General features: G+C 51.5%; 1 protein-coding gene across 2 annotated transcripts in view; it reads right to left on the reverse strand.

Annotated features, from left to right (window-relative positions):
• Positions 1–15,968, reverse strand: part of B4GALT5 (beta-1,4-galactosyltransferase 5) — a 46,034-nt gene extending 30,066 nt beyond the window's left edge. Inside the window, exon 1 of one of the 2 annotated variants that reach the window (XM_027751904.2) lies at positions 15,894–15,968. The gene's annotated coding sequence lies outside the window, so the exon portion shown is untranslated. Of the gene's footprint in view, positions 1–4,208; positions 4,327–15,893 lie in introns of those variants that run through there. The other variant, XM_027751903.2, reaches the window with a different exon arrangement.
• Positions 15,969–22,438: the final 6,470 nt, after the last annotated feature.

Genomic DNA, 22,438 nt, shown 5'->3' on the forward strand with positions numbered 1-22,438 from the left:
GCGTGACAGAACAGTGCTTCAAAGCACTCCTGCCTATCAACATCAAGTTCTTGCATCACAAATGTAATTCAGGGCAAATGGTGCTACCTCATGCCCCGTATGACTGGTTGGGAGCAACTCTTGATAAGTTTTGAGGAAGTAAAGTCAGACTGAATTACAGCTCTCTCACAAAGGTAACAATCTTTCACCCAATAATTTAAATTCTCTGCATTATTTTCCTGCATCAGATCCAACCAAGTACTGCTCCTGTGCAAACCTAAGTTAAAAAAAAAAATTAAATAAAGAGAGTCCAACATCTGGAGACAACAAGGGAAAAGCCAAGAGCACCAGGGAAAGCCCCCGCCCGCCCTCTCCCCCAGGACCCAGTCCAAGGTCTGAGAAATTCCTACTGTTGCAGAAGAGTTTTCAGTATGAAACAGCAACTTGCAGTGCAAGCAGCTTGAAAAAGCATTTCTGCCTTCAACTGCAGGAGGAATTCCCTTGATTTCCTAGGCCCTGTTCAAAAAGCATAAAACCATATACTTTTAGGAGAACCATATGAGCCACCACTACATGAAAACAGGACAGGCAGGGACTGAGCCCAGCTCCCAGGAGGGCCCACAACGCCATGAATGAATTCAGAGGCAGAAACTAGGACTAAACAGAAACAGTTTCTCAAGGTGTTTCACCTCCAAGTCAGCACACTCTTGGCACCTGCATTATCCTTGCTCCAAGAGTGGGGTCTGGGCATGGACAGAGTAACTCTGGCAAGCCCATTTCTGCACATCCCTTCTGGAGAAGGCAAGAGGCACAAAGGGCACCTGGTCCCAGGAGGGCAAGAGCCTCAGTACCAAGAACAAGCCCTGCAAAAAAACCTGTGAGGTGCCCACTGGCCTCCAGAACAGGACAAAACTGTTCACCTGGTGCCAAGCTCTGCTCGTTCCAAGGATGAGGCCAGTGGGATTTCTCGCAGCGGAAGCCCAGCCTGCTGCTCACAGGACCTCAGCAGGAGCACAAGCAACCTCCCCACCAGCACAAACATCGCTGTGTACCTGCTGCCTCGCAGTGGGACCCGTGTGGATAGGAGAGCATCTCCTGGAGCCTCCAGACGCTGCATCCCCACCAGCCCTGCCGTGCCTCGCCCCGGCTCGCCCCCAGCTCACCGCCAGCAGAACAATCGGCTGCCTCATCCCGCACACAATGGCCACGATGAGACAGGCCCACATAATCACCCCATGGCAGGGACAAGAGCCAGAGAGCGCCAGGGAACAGCGCTGAATACAAGGAGAGCCTGCTGTATCTGTGCCATCAGCTGGGTCCCTGGCAATCCACCTCCCGAGGTGGCTGCAGGAGCCCAGGGATTTAATTGTCAGGGTGGCGTGTGGGGAGGACAGACGGGTATTGGATGGGAGTGCTGGGAAGGAGGCAGCACTGGCTGTTTACATTGGATCACTCTGCGCAAACTTGAGGCCACAAGAACATTTCAGTTCTGTAGGAGGAAACCTTGGTGAAGGACAGAAACAAGGAGCTACCCTAGGCATCACATAAACCCAGGCACGACACAAACATAAGCCCCAAAAGCCCTGGATTCCCTGCAGGGACCAAGCGTGGCTATTTGCTGACAGTAAACATCAATTTCTTCCTGCATTTCCGTCTGCAGCAGACTGCTGGGTTACCTGGGCTATGAGGAGCCACACACCAGCATCAGTCAGGTGGCAGGCACCCCAGAACCCAGGGTGGGCACCCTTCTCCACCTCCAAAGGGCACCAGGAGCAGTTATCCAGCTTTTCCAGCCAGCAAGCATGCCAGCTCCACACCAATGCGCTGAGACAGCACCCAGAAGTGCAACTGTCCCAGTTTTCTCCTGGCACTGGCGCACAACTGCTCAAACACAACACGCCTCAGCAATGCCGATGAAATTTTCCCCCTCAGATGTGGGGTTTGGGGACAGGTTCCCACCCGTGGTGACAGCACACCCTGCAAAGGGGATGCTGTCCTGCCGTGGGGCTGTTCACAGCCCAGAGGGCTGATGCTGCCCGGACAGGGCAGGGTGGCTCCAGCTGCTGACCCCCACGAGCGGAGTTGGCTGAAGCAGACCCTTCCCAGCAGCCCATGGCACTGGGCAGACAAAAGCTCTTCCAGCCATTCCAGGCTCCGGCTGGTTCAAGCTCACTTGCAGCTTTAGGTCCTGTTTATTTGGATTTTATTCTTTTCAAATGAGGTACAATCAAGGAACGGATTAATCACTCTCCTGCCCCTAGTTTAGCCAATGAAATGCAAGTTCTTTTTCAGCCACTTCCCCAGCACGCCCTGCAAGGGATGATCTCTGGGCAGAGGCTTCCCCAGGCCCCTCAGTGGCCACAGAAAACCAGCCCAGCCCCACCCTGGTGCCCCAAGGCGGCAGTGGGCAGGACAAAGGCCCCAGAACGCCCCAGTGACAGCATCTCTCCATCACCCGCACACCAACCATTCATTGAAATCCCCAGTCTGCTCAAGTCCTATCTCACTTGCTCTTCTTCCAAGCTTTTCCTCACCACTCTGGCCTGAAAACGAACTCCCTCCAAGTGCTGGGAGGATCAGCCCAGCCATGCTGGGAATACTGGGCTGGGTTTTCATGACGGAACATTTTTGGCTGAAAGAGGAAGGAAAAAAAAAAAAAAGGAAGCAGTTCTTCTGTCACCTGATGAGTAGATGACTCAGAACATCACTGACATCCATGGGCGAGTGGGGACAGGGACCACTGACACCTCTCTGCCTCCTCTTCGGCATCACAGGTAGCAAGAACATTGGGTGGGATGTGACCATATTATCTGAGGTCTTCACAGGGAAAGGCCTATGTGCATAGAGCTGGTTTTAAACAGCATTTTATACCCTACAGCAACTCCAGCATCTCTAGGACTGGTGACCATGCAGAAGCAGCATAAGATGAATCAGAACACTCTAAAAAAGGAACAAAACCATCCTTACAAGAGAAGTTTCTTTCTTAAACTGTACAGCTATTCCAGCTGGGCCTGGGGAAGCCCATCCACAGCCATGCCGTGAGTGTAGGAGAAGACATTCCCTGTGCCTGCCCTGTAAAGGGCTGCTGGAGGCATTGGATGAAACGGCCGCCAGCCCCATGGCAGCACATGAGTGGGATGAGCCAGGCTGTGCTTACAGAGGGAGCAGCTGCACCTCCCATTAACACCAGTGTGAAACTCCTCCAACAGATGCAAGAGAGTGGCTCGGCAGCCCTGGACAGCCTGTGGGACAGTGGCCAGGAGCCTGGGGGACAGCAAAGCCCTGGGCCACCATGGCGAGGCCCACCATGCAGAGGTTGTGCCCAGGTCACAGGCCCCATGAGCTGGGCTTCACACACCAGCCAACCCCTACTCAGCCCTGGGAAAGGCTCCCAAAGCCCAGTGGCAGCCACGGGACACTATCTGTAAATAAAAACCCGCAGAAGTCACCTTGAAAATACACAGAGGTCTCCTTGGGATGTCCAAGCTAGGAATGGCATGAGCAATACCAATGACATTTCAAGGAGAAACTCACAATTCCTTTGGAAAGGACTGTTTCTATAGAAATAAATTGTTGCCAAAGTTTGGTTGAAGGCCAAACCTCGAGCCTTGGCTCCTTACAGAAATCAGTTACAATGTATGAAAGGAACAGATGCTTTCCGAGCACAAGTCTTCCTATATCTCATGGGAGATGGACACACAGCCCCACCAGCACCGGGTGCTGGCCATATTGATAAACGGCTTCTCGAGACCCCACGAAGCTATGACAGGGAACATAGGAACGAGTACACTTGCCTTCTAAAACACACACTTCTCACCTTCCCACTTGACAAAAAGAGTAGGATTTCCGCCAGGGAACACGTTCAGACCACAAGCATTTGGACAACACTCCACTTCTTCAAAACAAACTCTGGGGCGGGCGGGCAGAGCGCTCGCTGCCCCCCGCCCGGCCCCGCCAGCCCGGGAGCGCGGCGGGGAGCGCGGCCGGCGGCTCCCGCACGCCGGGGGGACCCGCACGCCGGGGGGCACCGGGGACGCGCTGCCCAGCGCCCAGCCCGGGGCTCCGCGGAGCCGCAGCCGGTTGCGCCGGGCCCGGCCGCCCCTCGCCGGGGATGCCGCGGGCCCCGGGCCGGCCGGGCGCGGATTACTCAGCGTTTCCAGAGGCAGACGGTGTGTCCGTGCCCGTGCCCGTGCCCGCGTCCCCGCCCCGGGCCCCGGCCCGCCGCTTACCGATGCCCGGCGCCACATAGACGAAGTAGAGGAAGGAGGAGGAGAGCGAGAAGAGGAAGAGCGCGGCCAGCAGCGAGCGCCGGGGCAGCAGCCGCCAGGCGCCGCGGGGGCCGCGGGGCCACCGCATGGCCGATGCGGCGCCGCCGCCGCCCTGCTGCCGCTGCCGCTCCGCCGCTCACATGCGCCGAGGCCCGGCGGGAGGCGCCGCGCCGGGGCCGCTCGGAGCCGCCGCCCGCGCCCAGCGCCGCCGCATGAATGTGCCGCGGCGGGCGGGGCGGAGCGGGGCGGGCGGAGCGGGGCGGGCGGCGCGGCGCGGGGCGGGGACCCGCCGCGAACCCCCGCCGCACCGAGGGGGCCTCGGCAGAGACCGCCCCGCCACGCCCCGCGCACCGCCGGTGGAGCTGGGGTGCCGGGCGGTGACATCGGGACAGCCGGCCGTGGTCCTGGGACACCCACCGAGGGTCCTGAGGCAGCCGGCAATGACATTAGGACGCCCGGCCGTGGTCCTGGGGCGTCCCACTGATGCTCTTGATATACCCAGCAATAGCCCCAAGACACTCAGCAATGGCTTAGAACACTCTGCCACGTTCCTGGAACACCCAACAACGGCCCCAAGACGCTCAGAAGTGGCTCAGGGCACCTGGCCACGGGCCCCGGACACACAGCCATGGCCTTGGGACATTCATCAATGGTGCAGGGCACCCAGCCATGATCCTGGGACACCCAGTCGTGCACCTAGGACACGCAGCACCAGGAGAGCAAGGGCTGAACCCCCTTGGTGCCCCAGCCCACCAAGCAGCAGGGGTCTGTTTGGGCGAGTGCTGGGTGCCCCTGGACATGGTGCAGGAGGAGGCACAGCTGGAGAGGAGGTGATGGGCACAGATGGGTGGAAGGGAAGAGGGGGCGAAGGCATCACTGTCAGCACAATAATCAGCACGACCAGCAACCAGCAGCCCAGTCGGTTACGGAGTAATTAAGTAGTTTTGCACACATTTGTGGGCAGTTCCCCCATTTTGTGTAGGAGGAGTTGGAACGAGATGCGGAGATGCCTGAAAATGAAAATATGGGAGACCAGAAACACCATCCCCATCGAGGGAGCCAGAAGTAGCTGCAGAGCAGATGGGGCCCAGCCCAGTCCATAGAGCGCTGTTTTTTGCCTTGTTTATGATTGCTGACTTTGCTCGGGGGAGGCCGGAGGGAGAGGTAATTCTTACTTCACAGCAGATAGTGCCGAGACAACCAAGCCCAGTCTCCAGGCAGGAAGGGAGGCTGTGGGCCAGGCACAGCCAGCTGCCTCCGCCCAGGGTGGGCAGCGAAGGCAGCAGTACCCTCAGGAATAATGGTCTTTGGGGTAGGAGGTGGGGACAGACCATCTGCCAGGATGTGTCTGGTGTGTCCCCCCCGGACTGCTCCCACATCCTGAGGATGAGCCTCTCCCCAGCAGGGAGCAAGGCATTGCTCAACCCAAACATTGGACCCTGCAACATGATGACTGCCTGGCTGGGGGCTGGGTGTTGTCCAGCACCAGCCCCACGTTAGCCCGGGGCCAGACACTGGGATAAAGGATTCTCCAGGTATGGCTGTGTGTCACAGTAATCCCAGGAAGGATTAGCCCCCCTTACAGCCTGGATGCAGTAAGAGCACATGAAGAAAACAGTTCCTGCATCTGACAAACAGGACACAAACGTGTTTCTGTTAGATACACAGATTCTCAGAGGAGGAAGGAGATAAAAATGAAGATTAAAAAAAAGAGCAGGTTTTAGCAGAAAAGTAGAAATCTCTCATTAAAAGGTAAGGCATTAATTTTCTTAATGTACTAAGGAGCGGAAGGATCTCGAGGGCAGAGGATCCTCAAGATTGAGGAAGCTGAGCAGGAAAGCAGGGATTTCCCTGGAGAGGCTGCATGAGCTGCATTAACTTCAGGAATGAGGAAACTGGTACTTGTTCTTGTTTTCCAGGATTGCCACTCCACCACCACCTTCATTGAAACAAATTAAATCCTGAGCCCTATGAATTTCTGGGAGCATACAGTACTGCAGCAGAACTGCATGGCCAAGTGGCAGCTGGATTTGCTGTTCACAAAATAGTGTTTAGCCAACTCCTAAAAGGATGCCTTGGGCAAGGAAACCCAAGAAGATTTCTTGCTTAGTTTATGATTTGTTTGATGCAGACATGGTCAAATGTGAGACATCATCACAACCAATCTAACCTATAGAACGTATTTAATTAGCAATGACATTGCTGGAGGAGCCACCCAGAAACTGGCTCCTAGGCCCTGGGTGCCGCAATGGGGACTGTCACAGATGAGTGAAGTCAGGGAAGCCCTGGAGCCACGTGGGACATACCTGCCCTGCTGCCCTGCTCTAACTCACCTCCCCTCTCTCTCTTTCCCAGGACTCCACTCAGCTCCAGTCAACCGACTTCACTTTGACCCTTTTATTTTGCTTGGTCTCTTCCCCTCTTCTCCCTGCCCTGCCTCTCCACAGCACCCAGCTAAGGGATTAGGAATACCAGCCAAAGCTATTCTCCCTCCCTTTGCCCTCTTGCAATAAAATAAAATGAAGTTAAACAGGAGGAGAGGTTTCAATGTCTCAGATCGTTCCACATGGCCAGGTTAGGACTTGGGGTGGGAGCACTCCCAAGCAGGGCTGTTGCAGGGAGTGTGCGGGTGGCTCATGCCTGGGGAGCCCTGGCACTGCCCCCCACCTGCCACGCTCCAGCCCTCCCACCCCAGGGGGATGAGCAAAGTCCCGCTTTCTTCAGAGTTTAAGGTATCAGTGGTGCCCAAGACACTTTGAGGAAGGCTTGTGTGAGCAGCTTTGCTGACAGCCTCAAGGGGAAGGCAAGGTCTGTAGGTGCGTGGCCATGAGCAGGAATGGAGGGACAGGTCCTGCCAGTGCACCTACACTCCTGAGGAGACATAGCTGCACCCTTAGAGCATGTCTCCACATAAAAGGCATTTTGCATCACTGGAGGGAGAGCTGTTTTGATGGCTCGGGGTGCCCCAGCTCGAGTGCGGTGCTTGGAGGGAGGGTACGGACGCTATTGCACCATGTGCAGTCTGGGGAGGTTGGAGCTGCACCCTCACAGTGGCACCAACACGGTTGCTCAAGTGCTGGGTGTGGGAGCCCAACGTGGCACTGTCACTGCTCTCTCCTGATGAACACTGGCCATGGCCGGGCTGGGCAGAGCGGGGCAGGCCAGATCCTGCACCCAGCCACGGAATGGCCGTGGGACAGCAGGGCAAAGCCATCCGCCTGGGAAGTGCCCCAAGGTCTTGGGCCTTGGATGGGCAGTGCCACGTGCTGCCAAGGGCCATAGAGAGACACAGGGTTGGGGAGCACTGCCTGGCAGGGTCAGCAGCAGACCCTTAGAGGAGATGACCCCAGAGCAGGTAAAAGGGCTGGCACATAATCCTGCGGTTTGGAGTTTGAAACAGTCATTAAAGGGCTGTTCCGCTTTAACTGCCCATCTCTTACTGTTGCTTTCCACAGAGACTGCACGTGGACTATCTCACCTAGGCAGATAATCTTTGTTATGCCTGTTCAGTGAAGGACAGGCTGCAGCAAGGATGTCACAGCCCTCACCAGCTTTACAGTCTTTGTCATGGACTCTGCAGCTTCTGATACCTTCAGCCCCAATGGTAGAGACTTTCCAGAATAGACTTCATCCTGTGATTAGGAAAATGGCTCCATTTATAAAGGTGAGGACAAGCAGCATCGCACCGTGTCAGCCCTCCAGCTGCTCAGCAATGCTGCTTGCTTTGGCTCTTCCCTGGAGTTTCTCCTGCCAGATGGTTTGTGAGCGAAGTGGGAACCTGAGCTGTGTCGCTCAGAGACGGACGGAGACTTGGGATGGACTGGATGCTGACCGGCTTTCGGCCTTGCAAAAGCAATGTGCCCCCTCTGTGTTTCACTAAATGTCTCTTTGTAACATGGGGCTTGCTCCAGCTCTATTTAAAGGCAACACAGTGTCATCCCAGGCTCTGAGCAGGAGCAGGACACAGAGGATGCATGCACAGTAGGAATGTAAATATTTTTTACATGTACACCCACAGCCCCAGCGTGTGCAATAAATACTCAACGTATGCCATGTGCCAGATCAGAGACATAATTATTGATGCAGCAGGTTTTCAGAAAGACACAACAGGGTGTGTACTTAATTTGGCAATAAGAGCACACCTAAGCGGCCCTGGCATTTTCGGCTGGGTATTAGACCACTGCCACCCACGGGTGCAGCTATTTTAGCTCACATCGACGTGTCGGCAGTAACAGAAAGGGAACCAAAAGCAGGTATTTGTTTATTAGGATGGAACAACTCCACGGAACGCTGAAAGGTGTTCCTTGCACGCAGGAGTGCTGTAGACCAGTTCTCAGATTATGCCACCCACTACACTTTCTAACAAGGCTATTAGGGCTCTGATCTTAATAGCACCTATACATGTGCCTAACCATAGGGATGACTCATTCTACCACAGGCAACAGATGTGTCATAGCTCCCAAAAGGAGGCACTATCCACGGAAATGATTTTGCAGAGCTCCATGTTCACTTGGAAGGTAGCTCTCATCAGAGAAACAGGCTAAAATGTTTATCTTCTCATGGCACATTGAAGAGATTCAAGTGATTTCGTTGCCTCTGCGTCAGCCCACCTCTGAAGGCTGATCATCTCTCCCAGACAAAGTGGACTTATGCAAAGACTCATAAAATGCCTTTGAGATCTAAATATTCAGTCAAGGGAATACATCAGGCCCTACTTTCCAAAATTTCCCAAGGAAGGAAATTTCAGCCAAGAGATAGAATTACTGTGTAATTCAATGCAAGTCATTTATCCAGATTTTAAAATACCACTTAACAAAGTCCCTCTCAAAAAGCTGTGACAATGGCTGGGGTAAAATACTGCCAAATAGCACAAGCTGCGCAAGAGTCAGAAAATAAACAGGCCATTTCCAGTACACCAGCAGGTCAAGAGAAGAATGCCAGAAAGCTCTCCACTGGGGCCAGCCTTGTTTGTGGATGGAGTGGAAGAGTACTGCGCTTCCCTGGTCTGTGAGGGACATCAGGCAAAACCAGATGAAAGGGCAGTGCAGGCAGAGGTGAAACCCTGCCTAACTCTTACCAGGGGGCAGGGATGGAAAAGAAACATCTGGACTCTTCAGACACACAGCCGCATTTCAAAACTAACAGCAGAGGCAAGAAGGTGAGATGGAATTCTCCCTCTGTTGAAGCCACCTGACTTCACGCCTTCACACCATGTAGAAATGTGACTGCCTTCCATAAATCCAGGGACAAGGACAACCAGGAACAAAAGAACGTTTCAGAGGAAATTACTTTCTATTAACTCATAATTATGTAATGCAAAATTAACTCACAAAAGCCAACAGCGTAATTGGATTCCCAAGCGGAGAAGATGGTTGCATGGTGAATAAGAACCTTCCACAGCCCCAATAAATATGGCATTTCAAATGCAGAATATAAATTCTTCTGCTGTGCAGCAAAATAATGCCCATTTCCTTCAACAGCTACAACCAAGGGGATTTTAACCATTTCCACTCAGTTGCTGACCAGTGCCAAACTGCCGAGGTGACCCTATGGAATGGCTCTATTCTGAATCCCTCCTGGCACTCCCAGGCACACAGCAAAATCCTAATTAATTCTGTGAATATATTTGGATATGTTGCTGGAATAAAGTATGAAGCCTTCCAGCCATCTTAACCTTCTTCCCATCTTAACCTTTTGATTAACTGGAATAAATATTTAATTAGAAAGGCAAAGAGATGAACCTCTTGACCACCCAGGCACTGCCTCTGTAGTCATTGCCCTTTGATGTACAAGGAATGGGCTTGTAGGACTTTCTTAAAACATGTACAGCCTTTCATTTCTCTTAAAATCGTAGCAAGGTCAGGCTCTGTTTTGGGGTTTCTGGCTCAGAAGCCTCACAGAGAACATGGCACAGATTCCTGCTCATCTTGGTCAGATGAGGGAGGGGAGGCTTGCCTTGCTCTCCACAGCCAACAGGAGCTTGGGCATTTGTTTTCCAGGTCCCCATATGACACATGTCCCCATGAAGACCACAGGATGGAAAGCTCTCCCTGCTGTCCCCCCTTGCCGTAGCGCTGCCGATTCCTGCAGCAGTCCCTGGGCAGCGCCCTCCTGGCTCAACGTTTGCTGTGATGAGCTGTAATGCAGCCTGGAAAGAGCCGCTGGTCACGGCCATGCACAGCTCCGTGGGAGCTGGGTACCAGGCAGGACCGTCCTCAGGGCATTCTGCTCCCGTTAGAGCAGTGATGTGGTGCTGACACGAGCCGGGTGACACCAACACACGCTGTGTTTGGCTGCACGTCAGTGACGGCGCCAGGTGAGAGAGGCGCCCATCTCAGCCACGAATCGCTTTCCCCTCCCCTAACCTGCAATCTGACAGAGCACTCGAATGCCTGCTTAAAAGTCCCCGACCTCAGCAGGGGTTAGGCATGTGCTGAATCAAGGCTTAGGAAGCAGCTCAGCCCATGAGAGTGATCTGCTGGAACCAGCACCGCCGCCCTTCCAGATTCCCTCTCCTCTAGGCTTAATTACTGTCTGCTTTTGGCACTGGCACCATTTGTGCCGTGTGCTTTCACTTTCCCCTGAAGGAACATTTGCACCTTTACTATATTTATTTTATTCTGAGGAAATCCTGATGATTTCCTTTCATGTTTGATTTTGATCCTGTTTGCAGTGGGACTCCTGCTGTCGCTCTATAAATATCTGACTGTCAAATCTTTGCAGAAGCAAGCGCAACTGAGAGCAGAGAAGGTGAAGTCAAGCTAAAGAGACCTTTACTAGCTCTAAAAACAGCTGCTGCTCTTGCTGCTGCAGCTGATTTATTCCTCATCTGGAGAACAACAGTTCAGAGCCCAGAATCGTTGCCTCCAATGATTTATTTGGCTGTGCTGAAGTTTGGCGGCGTGCTGTATAATGTTTTTTGCATGGAAGTGTCACTCTGAAGGAGGTTTAATTGCTTTAAACGTGGATGGTGATGAGAACACCTTGGAAAAGCTATTTGCATACATTTTCTCAAATGCCAAATGTGTAGCTTCCTCCATGCTCAGGCAGCCTGGGATTGCTTTCCTGCATTACTCAGATTCGCTGGGTGCTTCTGCAAAATTAACAACCAGAAATTCCCCAGCGTGAAGGGAAAAGGGATACTCAGGGTTTGAGTGTGTAACAGCCAAACCAGTAGGACTCTGAATCTGGGGCTGCAAACTATACACACAGACTGCCCCTGGTCCCCAGCACTCAGGGCTCGATGCCGACACTGCCTGCAGGAGTCTAGAGTGGAGCAAGGGAAAGCGCTCAGCACTGCCTGCTCCTAGACATTGGCTTGACTTTACAGAGAGTAAATGAGTGATTGCAACAATACAAGGCCAGTGACAAAGACCTGAGCTGCCACCAAGGGCAGGGCACGCACCTGCACCTTGCAGCACCTGCACCACCGCTCACAGCCTGTCTTCACAGCATTGATTCCAGAAAATGCTCACCATAATCATCCCTCCGGTGACCTTCACGAAAGGAAGTGCCAGGAGGTGCCACACACAAATCCCTTGTCCTTCTTTCTCCACAGAATTCAAGGGCAAAGTGTCTCTCGAGCGTCCTCGGAGGTTACACAGCATCAGTCACAACAATCTGGTCTAAAGAGATCTTTACTCCGCCGCATATCTCACTCTGCAGGGCAGTTCATTTTTGTAATTACTTAACGCTTTGAAGCATCAGCTGTTGACATAAGCAGGACCCTGCCTATAGGAGTGAAATAGGTATTGATTTAGTGCCCTCACTGCAAGGGATCATAAGGCATCTGGAAGTGACTTATTTTGCAACCACAGCCATCCCTGAAGATGAGCTTGCTGCCTGCCAGCATTTCCCCAGATACTTGCTCCTTTTCAGCCTAGATGTTGTACCTGGAGAGAAGAGATATTTACAGCAGCCAGGGATGTGCAGGCTGGCTGGCAGCACTGTACAGCAGCCCCAGCTGTGCTGTCACACAGCAAAAATCAGGAAGAACAGTGTTTTTTGGTCCATCACACAGTCCATGTGCTGCAAGACCAACACCTTCTGGAAGCATCAGGTTCATTGTGGAGGTGCTGTGCAGTTGTGTGTGTGCGTGTGATAGGTCAGCACCTTTCGGGCATGATGGATTTGCTGAGCATGTACAAACCATCTGCCCAGGAAAGCCACAAAGAAGGGCACCAGCCCCAACCCCATGAACTGGATGGCAGCGGGTCTGTTTGCCCCCAGGGAAAGACAGCAGTCCTGTCAGGGTGGGCCCTGAGAGAGGCAGAGCATTTCCTGAGGGACACCATGTCCCTGGTGTGACAGGGTTTTTTGTGCCATTGGAACAGGAGCAGGGACTGCAATCCACAATCAGGCTGACCCTGCTCTGGTATTTTCTCTGGGAACCTCAGGATCTCTGCCCAAGCCCACGCCAGGGTCTGCAGATGACAGGGTGGAGTAACCCTGGGATGTGGGGCAGGGCAGGAAAGGGAGAGCATCACCAGCTAGTACAGGAATGGTGGAAGCTGTGGCAAAGTAGAATATGATTCTCTAAACTGGAATTTAACCAAGACACCAGGGCTCCTATTTGCATGTTATCAACCATCTGAGTGACCACATGACACGACTGCAGCCAGAAATGTTCCAACTGAAAGTCAGGCTAAATTTTGTAAGAGCAAAAGTGGAAGTGATAGTTTCTTCATGTCTTGCTGTCACCCAATAAAGTAGTGTAATTCCGTGGAATTTAAGTGTCAGCCACACATCCCACCTCCCTGAAGTACAAGCTGTGGGGGTCATTACAGGGTTTTACAGATGATACTGCGTGGTCTGTGATACAGAGGTGGCTGGCTGTGATGACCCAATGGGTCTGCTGGCCCCAGCTGCTGTGTCCCCAAATGATCACCACCTCAAGAGGTGCTCCCTGCACTACCAGCATGACAGCTGGTTTCAGCCAGGTTTGCAGAGTTTCTCTTCTTATGCAACATCCATTAGTTATTCACAACGACTGCAGCTAGCAGGCGAGTTTGCTAAGAACGGTGCCTAGTTACAACAACAAACCAGGCTTGGCTTTGCCACTGGCATACTTTTCTCAGATAAACCAAGAAAAAATTTTTACACTGTGCAGTTCATTGTACACAACCTGGAATTTAAGCTGTTTAGTTTGTAAGGGTATTTTAAACTAAACAAGCAGCTTTTTGTTAATGTTTTCCCTGGCGCTGCAGATTTCTGGGTTTAGAATAGCACAGATCACTTTGAGCCACCACCGCTTTGCTGGGATGGAGGGATGTGATGTTATACATCCCAGTCAGAACTCCGAGACCATGCAACTCTTTTTCAGGCAATGACCCTGAAATAATTGGAGTACCAGCCGAAGGCCTGACCCTCGGGCTTTTCCCTGGCTTTCAGAGCCTAGGGAGCTGCTGGTTACAGCTTCATCTCACCCCACAGCTGGGGACAGACACAGGCAGCAGCGCTACAGCAATGGGCAAGGCACCCACTTCAATCCCTGTGCCACGGCTGGATGGATGTGGCAGAGAGGAGCAGCTGGATCTATCAGAAGAGTTATTGCAGGGGTGAAAGGAGGCTGGCAGAGCTGATCTCTTCTTGGGAAGAGAGGAGGATCCCAGCAGAATGGCCTTGCCAAGAAAGAAGTAATCCCCTTGCCCTTGGGTCTTGCTCTTTTCTCACCAGGCTCTCCTCCAGACTGGGTCTGGCTGGGGTGGAGCGGAGTTTCTGCAGCAGCGCTGGTCGGGTGCTATGGTTTGCATTTCTGACTAAACCAACATTGATAACAACCCAGTGCTTTACCCACTGCTGAGCAGGGCTGGCACAGCATCAAGACCTTTTCTTTTTCCCACTCTGCCCCCGCAGCAAGGAGGCTGGGGAGGTGAGAGGCTGGGGGGGACACACAGCTGACCTCCAGTGACCAGAGGATATTCCACACCACAGGACATCATGCTCAGCAATAAAAGCTCAGGGACAGGATAAGGAAATGGAGATATTCAAGGTTATGGTGTTTGTCTTCCCAAGTATCCCTTATGTGCTTTCCCAGAAACAGCTGAATGCCTGTCTGCTGATGGGAAGTGGTGACTGAATTCCTTATTTTGCTTTGCTTGCTTGTGCAGCTTTGCTTCACTCACTAAACTGCCTTCATCCCAGCCCACTAGTTTTTTCACGATTTTGCCCTTCTGATTCTCTCCCCCATCTGACTGGAGGGGAGTGAGCACCTGAGTGAGTGCTTAACAGCCCATTACAGCTAGACAGAGTTCGTCCCATTAGTTCTTTCTGTTTCTTTTGTAATATATCCCCTCTTTCCTACGAGATAGTTACCACTCCTGCCAGCGTTACATCTTTGTTGTTGTTGCTTTTTCACTTTGCCTCTCTCAAATCTATACTTCTCCCCTTATCTCTGCTTCAAGCTGCAGGAACCACGGTCTCTATTCTGGGCCAGACAGGCCACAGGGCCATGGGAAGGGATGTCCCTCTGTGTCCTATGGGGCCTGTGTGTTGTGTGTCAAAAGTGATTTGTGGAGTAGGTGTGAACAGGAGCTGTTCACAAAGCTTTATCAACAAAGCATTTTCTGTCCCGATGAGGGATTGCAGAGATAACAGAAGCAGCAGAACATTCTTTTAGGGAGACACTTCAGAGAATGCCCATAAAAACCACCAGCAGCAGCCTCTGACAGGAAGGAGAAGTGAGAGTGTGTGGTGTACCAGGCAGAGCAGGAGGCAACACATTCAGGTGATAATTTTTCTCTCTGCTCTCACTTTGCTGGATACCTACATCACTTCAGCTGTGAAATTTACTCTCTCAGCAGAGGCACCATGGACAGGGTAACAGAGCCTCCCAAAAACTCTAGGTCCTACTGCTTGAATTCTCAGCAATCTGCTAAACAGCAATGGGCAGAGATCTCTGGCTGGCTGCAGCAGGGCTGCTGAGCAGAGCTGGGACATCTGTGTGCACACTGGCGTTAAATCACACTTTGGAGTGCTCACCCCATGTGCTTCCCTGTGTCCCAGCTACCTTTGCCAGGCCATCCCATTACTGGCAAAGGGCAGAGAAGACTGGCATCTTTCTTGGAAGGACCCTGTAAGGGCTCCTGCAAGGGCTGGCAGCTCTGGAGGCAGCTTGAGAGCAGACTGCTCACGTGAGCATGAGGCGACAAGTCCTGGGAGTGCCCAGCAGCTCCAGGCTACTGCCGTGAGCGAGAAATGCAGTTGTTTGTTCAGTTGTTCTCTTTTCCCATTGCCATTTGTTTGTAGACATGTCACAGCAGATGCACCTCACAGATACTTGGACTCATTTGGGGCTGGCACCAGTAAATGTAATCCAGCTAACCAAACATTGTTTATCAGAGTTGTCACAAAGATTTGTTAATTCCCTCTGACAAAAGGACTTTTGGGATAGTCTGTAATAAGGAAGGAGGAAGAACTTTTGATTTATATACCAACAAGAATGTAATCCAGAGAATACCTAAACCCTGCCCTCAAGAAACAGGTATTCAGCACTTAAACTGGGGGATGGGGGAGGCTTGAACCAGCAATGCTGGTTGGAAATGAAGGATCGAACATCCCTTTAAAGAATAAAGTAGATTGACTTGAGGAAGACATTTAGGAAGAAATGGGAAAGGGAGACACTTAGTCATCACAGCCTTCTCTTACCTCATTTCCTGGGTGTGCAGAAGCACTCAGAGGCCACTGCTGGGAAGAAGACTCAGGGCCTGCAGGACCCACTGGCCTGGTGCAATGTGGCTGTGTCCCTGGGGCTGGCAGAAGACATGGCTGTGGAGCTGCACCACGGAGCTCCAGCCCATCTGGCTGGTTGCCTGCAGCGGGCAGAAAGGGCAGATAAGTAAGTGGTGTTAGTGAGAGTCGTCTGTGCTGGTAAACAACCCAAAATCTCTTTACTGGGACACCAGGGTGAAAAAGTGGGAGCAGATTTCCCCAGTCTTTGCGGGTCTCGAGATGAAGTGTTGGTCAGAGGGCAGGTGGAGGGGACCACGTGAGATGCTTCCCAACTCACCCGTTGACTTGCTGTCTGTTTCGGGGCCATTTCTCCAGCCTCTCTCTTCCTCAGTTTAGGCATTTGTAAAATAGCAACTGCCTCCTGCCGAAGCCTGTCACTAAACATAGCCCATTTGTGCTGGGAGAGTCACGTTGTGAGACAGAAGGCCCATCACACACTGCTGTGAGAGGGGACTCGATGAGTCACGGCACAGCACCAGCTCTGAAATTCATGAAATGCCTGAATTCGCAGTCAAAAAAATTCACTGTTTAAAACCAAAAACAAGAGGGGACAATTCCTCTATGTCCTGTCTCTGGGGTAGCACCTCCTGGCCCTACCTGTCAGTGTCTGAACTATGCATCCAGCAGAGCCTGTCTGCTGGGAAGCCAGTGAGCTCTGTGGATGGGGACAGCCCCATGTGTCTGCCTACCTGGCAGAGCAGCTGCTGGTGCGTGGCAGGGCACAAGCCAGCACGAACAAGCATCCCGTGCCAAAAATGAGGACATGGGGTTGGGGTCAGGAGAACTGCATTTCCCTGAAAAGCAAACAGGGGCAGAGAAGTTGGCTGTCGCTTCTCAACAAGGTCCTCCTCACCCCATCCCCACGTCCAAGGCAAGGGAGGAGCTCAGTCCCACCACTCACTAGCAGTGCCAGCAGGTGACATGACAGTGTCCTTGGGAACACTCCGTCCCAGTGCCCTTTGGGTCCCTGTTTCCAAGGGCTGATCCCATTTGCATGGCAGGTGAACCACAACCTTTGGTGCCTGGCTACAGTGGCACATCCTGCTGGGCACACAATGTGATTTCCGCTGTCACTGCTTCCTCCTGGATAAACTCCAGATTGAGCATGTCAAAACCAGACTAAACACGCAATGAAAAGCAAACAAACCAAGCATCCAATAGTTTCAAACAGAAGATACCAAAGCAACAGGAGAGACATTATCTGCTGAGAATGAGTGCCTGGAATTTGCCTGCCCATGTACTTGTTTATATTTATACATGCTAGTGTGTGTATATATATGTACCCAGGCATATGCCTACTGCACGTAGCTAGAGAACAAGAGAATAAAATGCTATATATACTAAGGCACATTAAGAAGATAGAAAAACAAATCTATACAGTGAAGGGTTTAAAAAGAGTTTTCAGCATTTCATCAGTCAGCCTAAGAGAATCCTTCCCATCTGCCCCCAAGCAATAAAGCAAGCAAATTACACGCTGACGCTTTCCCTGCCTTCTTAGTGGCAGCTGAACCTTCGCCTCTGTAATACAGAAATTGTCCTGAGTTTGATAACAAAGGTCATTCATCCTTCCTGTGACATTGCCATCAGTTCTCTCTGTCTCAGTCTCATACTGAGAGAAGGGAGTGGGAGAAGATGATCCTTTTGCACAGAAGTCGTTCTCAGGCCGATGCGGCACTCACATCCCAGCCTGCCAAGATCTTCAAAAGCTGTGATGGGACCAATCCTGGGGGATGATGAAGTGCCCAGAAGGCAGGTCTTTTGTAAGCAGTAACTGTCCTATTGGCACTTTGGTGCTGCAGCCATAGGCATTTCCTTCTCACGTGCAGGTCACAGATACTGCCATTTTAAGGCCAGTGCTGATTTTGGTGTTCTTAATAGTGCTGATTTTGTCTTTGAATCCCCTTACTTATGGCCTGTACCATATTCCATGCCAGAATCAGAGTCTGGCTTCAGGTGAGTTTAGAGCTGAAACCTTCTCCACACCCCAGGAAATATTTTATTTTACTATAAACCCAAGCTATAAAGGTGATTGATGTATTTAAACACTTGTAGGATAGTTCTACAGTAAATCTAGGTGAAGCACTTCCAGCTTCCAGCCTCCTCCCACTGTCCACTGCGCCCTGCTGCAGGAGGCAGTTCAGTGTTTCAGACAGAATTGACTCAAGGGTGACTTCAACCTGCCTGAGATCACTGTGTTTGTAGATAATCTAAAAGGCAAACCCAAATGTCTCCAAGGCCAAAGACTGTCACAACAGCTAAACCAACTCCCTAGAGAAAATCTGGCATGCCCTTGCTCTTTAGAGCTGACAGCCTCCACTCCTAAGCGAGAACCAAGTCCTGGGCTGTAAATTAGCACCTTCCCCTACATTTCCAGCACAAGGTTACATCTGGTCACTTACTCATCTGTGCCTGCCCTCAGTGTTCTACATAGCTATCTATTTAGGCCGCTCTGTATAATTTAAGAATTAAAACTAAACACTATGTTACCTACAGCCACATCATCTTAGATGAGCTTAAACAACTGTGAAATTCCTGGGATCTATTAAAAGCAACATTCAGTGCATGCATTAATCAACAGATGCTCAGTAGCCGTGCATCAGAAAACCACAAGTGAGAAGCAGCCTGAACAGCCTCCTGCCAAAATGATTACTTTCTGTTGTGACCAAGTCCTTGAAAACCCCTCTGCACTGCGATGCCAGAGCGATTCTTGGCTCAGTGGTTACCTCAGTGGCAGTAAGATGGACTTGCCCCTTCTCACTGGCACCAACAGGTCAAACAAGCAGTGGTATTTCCTGCTGATGAGTCAGAGATGAGACATGAAAATCACCATCTCTTTGCACAGAACGTTTGAGACATTATAATTTGATATCACCTGTGGTTACTTCCCCCCCAGTGCGCTGCTCCGAGGGACAGCACTATAACTCAGTGGGAAGGACACACTGCACAGCAGCTGACCAGCTGCACCCCCTGGTTCCTGTGGCTTCCACTTCTCACACACTCACTTGACTCAGCAGCCCTTGGTGCCTCTGATGCCCCCACCTTCAACAGGGCTCTCTGGGACCCTGGTCCTCCTTCTATCTTTTCCCTTTTCCTTTTCTTTTTTTTCCCTTTGGATCCTGGCTTTTTTTTGTGAGGTTTGATCCCAGGATTCTGTTTCTCTATGTTCCCAGGCCTCTACTTTCCTGGCTCAAGTCTCCTTCCTTCCACATCCCTTCCTGAACCCTTCCCATGGCTCCCAAAATCCATCTGTGGTTCCCCTTTGGCCGGGGCCAGCAGGCACAGAGAGGAGAAGGTCGCTCACATCCTGAAGAGTTACATCTGCAGTCATCCCTTTTCCGTCCCTCGTGATTAAAAGCACATGACAGCTACAAGGCCAGTAAAACAAAAGTGTGGAGTTTCCTGATCATGCCAGTTGAAAGATTTAAGGAACAAAAACAACTCAAAAAATGAGGTCGAGGCCAAGGCCAAAACCAAAAAACCCCGAAACAAAACAAAAGCAAAGAGAAGGCAAACCAGCACAATTTTTTGCCTTCATTCTTACACCAGATGACCTGCTCCTCATGCCAAGCACAACTCGAGTGAATAGGAAAGAGAGTTTTAAGATTTTCCACGTTCTGCACCAGCCTGGTACAGAACTGAACATTGCTCTGGTGACAAAGGCAGGAGCCCATTGCCACAGGCGAAGTTCACAGGGGATTCCAGCCATGCCCTTTCCCCTGACCAACTCTGCTGCAATGGCTTTTCCACCATTGCCTGAGCAGATTTTAAGAAATCAAGAATAGATGTAGCTACTCCTTTTAACTCAGAGCAGCTATAAGGTGTGGAGGAGAGGGGCTACAGGGAGGAAGAGCCGGCTCCTGCAAGAGCTGTGCAGCAAAAGAGGCACCAGCTGTGAAGTGCAACAAGGGGGCTTCCAGCTGCTCAACAGGGGAAAAGTTCTTTACCCTAAGAGTGGGGCAGCATGAGGACAGGTCTCCCAGAGCAGCTCCACCATGCTCCATCCATGGAGTGGGGACACTCCATCCTCAGAGATTTTCAAAATTTCTCTGGACAAGACGCTGAGCAACCTCCTCTGACTTTCAAGCTGGCCCTGCTGGGAGCAGAGGTTGGATTGGAGCTCTCCGGAGGTGCCTTTCAATGATTTTTTTTTTTTCCTGATTCCTGTGAGGGCAGGATAAGGGCCAGTCAAGGGCTGAGCTGCACAGCTGGGGAGCTTTTTCCTGTCCTGTGACCCAGAGCACGAGCCATACTGCACAGAGCCGAGAGGCCCCCCCATCCTTCTCTGCCACATTCCCACCCACTCTCCCTCGATCCCATTCAATATAACTTATTGCTTTTTCGTGGGGCTTCCCAGAAAAGCAAGGAAAACTGCCAAAAGTTATTATGAGCCAAAAACACGCAAATTTGCAGAAGTATGATTTCTTTTAAGACATGTTCGCAATGGAAGCACTGATGATTCACCTTTTAGTGACCAACTACTTCCAGACATCCTTGGCAAACTCTGAATTTTAATTTTCACAGAAAAAAGGAAGCGAGTATTCACAAGGAAATTTCCTGTGTTTCATCAGCTTAAGTTCTGGATCAAGCTTTATTATTTACAGATGAAGTGTTGTTCATAATCTCCACTCCAGTATATCGTGAAAACTGAGATCAAAAAGCAGAAGTGCCCGAGTTTCTGATGTGGTGGAGGCTTGCAGTCCCTCAGGTTCCCTGTGGAGAAAGATGTGCACATCACTCTGGAAATCAGCATGCACCACCTTTCAAAGTCCAGCCTCACTTTTCACTGGCACCTGTGAACTCTAAGTGCCCCCCATGAGCTGAAACCATGCATTCTGTCCCAAACACTACTGGGATGGAGAAAATGAGTTAAAGCAGCTGGGGATTAGCAAACTGCAGATTGTTGGAAATTAGCTAGTGTGGAAAAAACCTCTTGGTCATAACTGTAGTAAGACTATCTAAGTAGGTCACAACAAAACCACATCAGATGATGAGAGCAAAGGAGGTGTAGGTTCAGCCTGTTGACAGGAAACCAGGCGCTCTCCAGCTCTGCCCTGTCTGTGACACAAAGAGAAAAAAACAGCTGCTGCTCAAATCACTGCTTTTTAAAAGTCAGGCATGTTCTCACTTATTCGAGTGGCTTTCACTTTAAGTAAATGGATCACGAGTGTCAGCGTCTGCCGCAAGTCTAAAATTTCATTTTCATTAAGTTCATTGCTGATATTCTAGAGGGCCTTTAAAACGACCTGAGGTATTCAAATCAATATGTCTGTTTGTACAACCCCCATTTTATTTTCTGAGCTAGTCAAACGAGAAATAAACAGAAATGCATGTGATGCTGTTAGACGCTGTGTTTCCGTAGTCCCTGTCATCCCAGCTCCTCAAACTGGCACAGACTGGATGTATGTATGCCCATGACTGGCTTCCTAAGCTGGAAGGTGCTAATTAGCCTCATTTCCCAGGTAAAAACTGGTGCATGGGAGAGCTTAGAGACCCAAAGCACCACAGCAGCCTGTGCCGGGAGGGCGTTTGAACTTAGACCAGATAAAGCCAGTCTAAGCTTTATTTTAATTCACTGATCAAAATCGCTAATTAATTACTCCCTGATATTTTCATTCAAAAGCATTTTTATGAAAGTTTTGATGCTTTCTGATTCAGCTCAGTGGTACGGGGGCTCATTTGACACTTTCTCCCTGCTGTAAGGCCAGGCCCCCAGTGGGGCTGAGTGGTGAGAGCTGTGCATGGACCAGCTGTGCCCTCACCCAGGTCTGCCCAGCCAGTGGGAGAGGGTGAGGGGACAGATCTGACAGGTCTAATTTAAAAAATCAGGACCCATTTCCTGCTTTTAGGCACCACAGAGCGTGTTGGCGTGACGCTTCAGCACACCTTTGCAGACATTACACCTGTTTCCAGAGCACCCTCCAAAACGAGCCCGTGCCACCACGACCTCAGCCTGTCCTTAAACACACTGGGGTGACTGGTGAGCTTGGGAGGTGGCACTGAGGGACAAAAGATGCTGCTGGGCGGTGGTGGCTGAAAGCAGGAGCCAGCAGACAACAGCAGCAGCAGGACAAGGTGCAGGGCCATGGTGAATGAGGGACAAGGTGCACTGGGGGGTGGCAGTTCTGGGGGACATGGTGACTGGTGGCGATGGCTGAGGGACAAGGAGCAATGGCAGCAGTGGCTGAGGGACAAGGAGCAATGGCAGCCCTGAGAGATGAGGAGCACTGGCAGCAGGGGCAGCAAGGGCAGCAATGGCAGCCCCGAGGGACAACGAACAACGGCAGCTGGGGCAGCAGTGGCAGCTCTGAGGGATAAGGAGCACCGGCAGCAATGGCGGCCCTGAGGGACAAGGAGCAATGGCAGCCCTGGCAGCTCTGAGGGATAAGGAGCACTGGCAGCAGTGGCAGCACTGGTAGCAGTGGCAGCAGTGGCAGCCCTGGCAACCCTGAGGGACAAGGAGC

Source organism: Pipra filicauda, unplaced genomic scaffold (assembly GCF_003945595.2).
Source record: "Pipra filicauda isolate LSUMZ 115617 unplaced genomic scaffold, ASM394559v2 scaffold275_size1018216_pilon, whole genome shotgun sequence".
NCBI lineage: Eukaryota > Metazoa > Chordata > Aves > Passeriformes > Pipridae > Pipra > Pipra filicauda.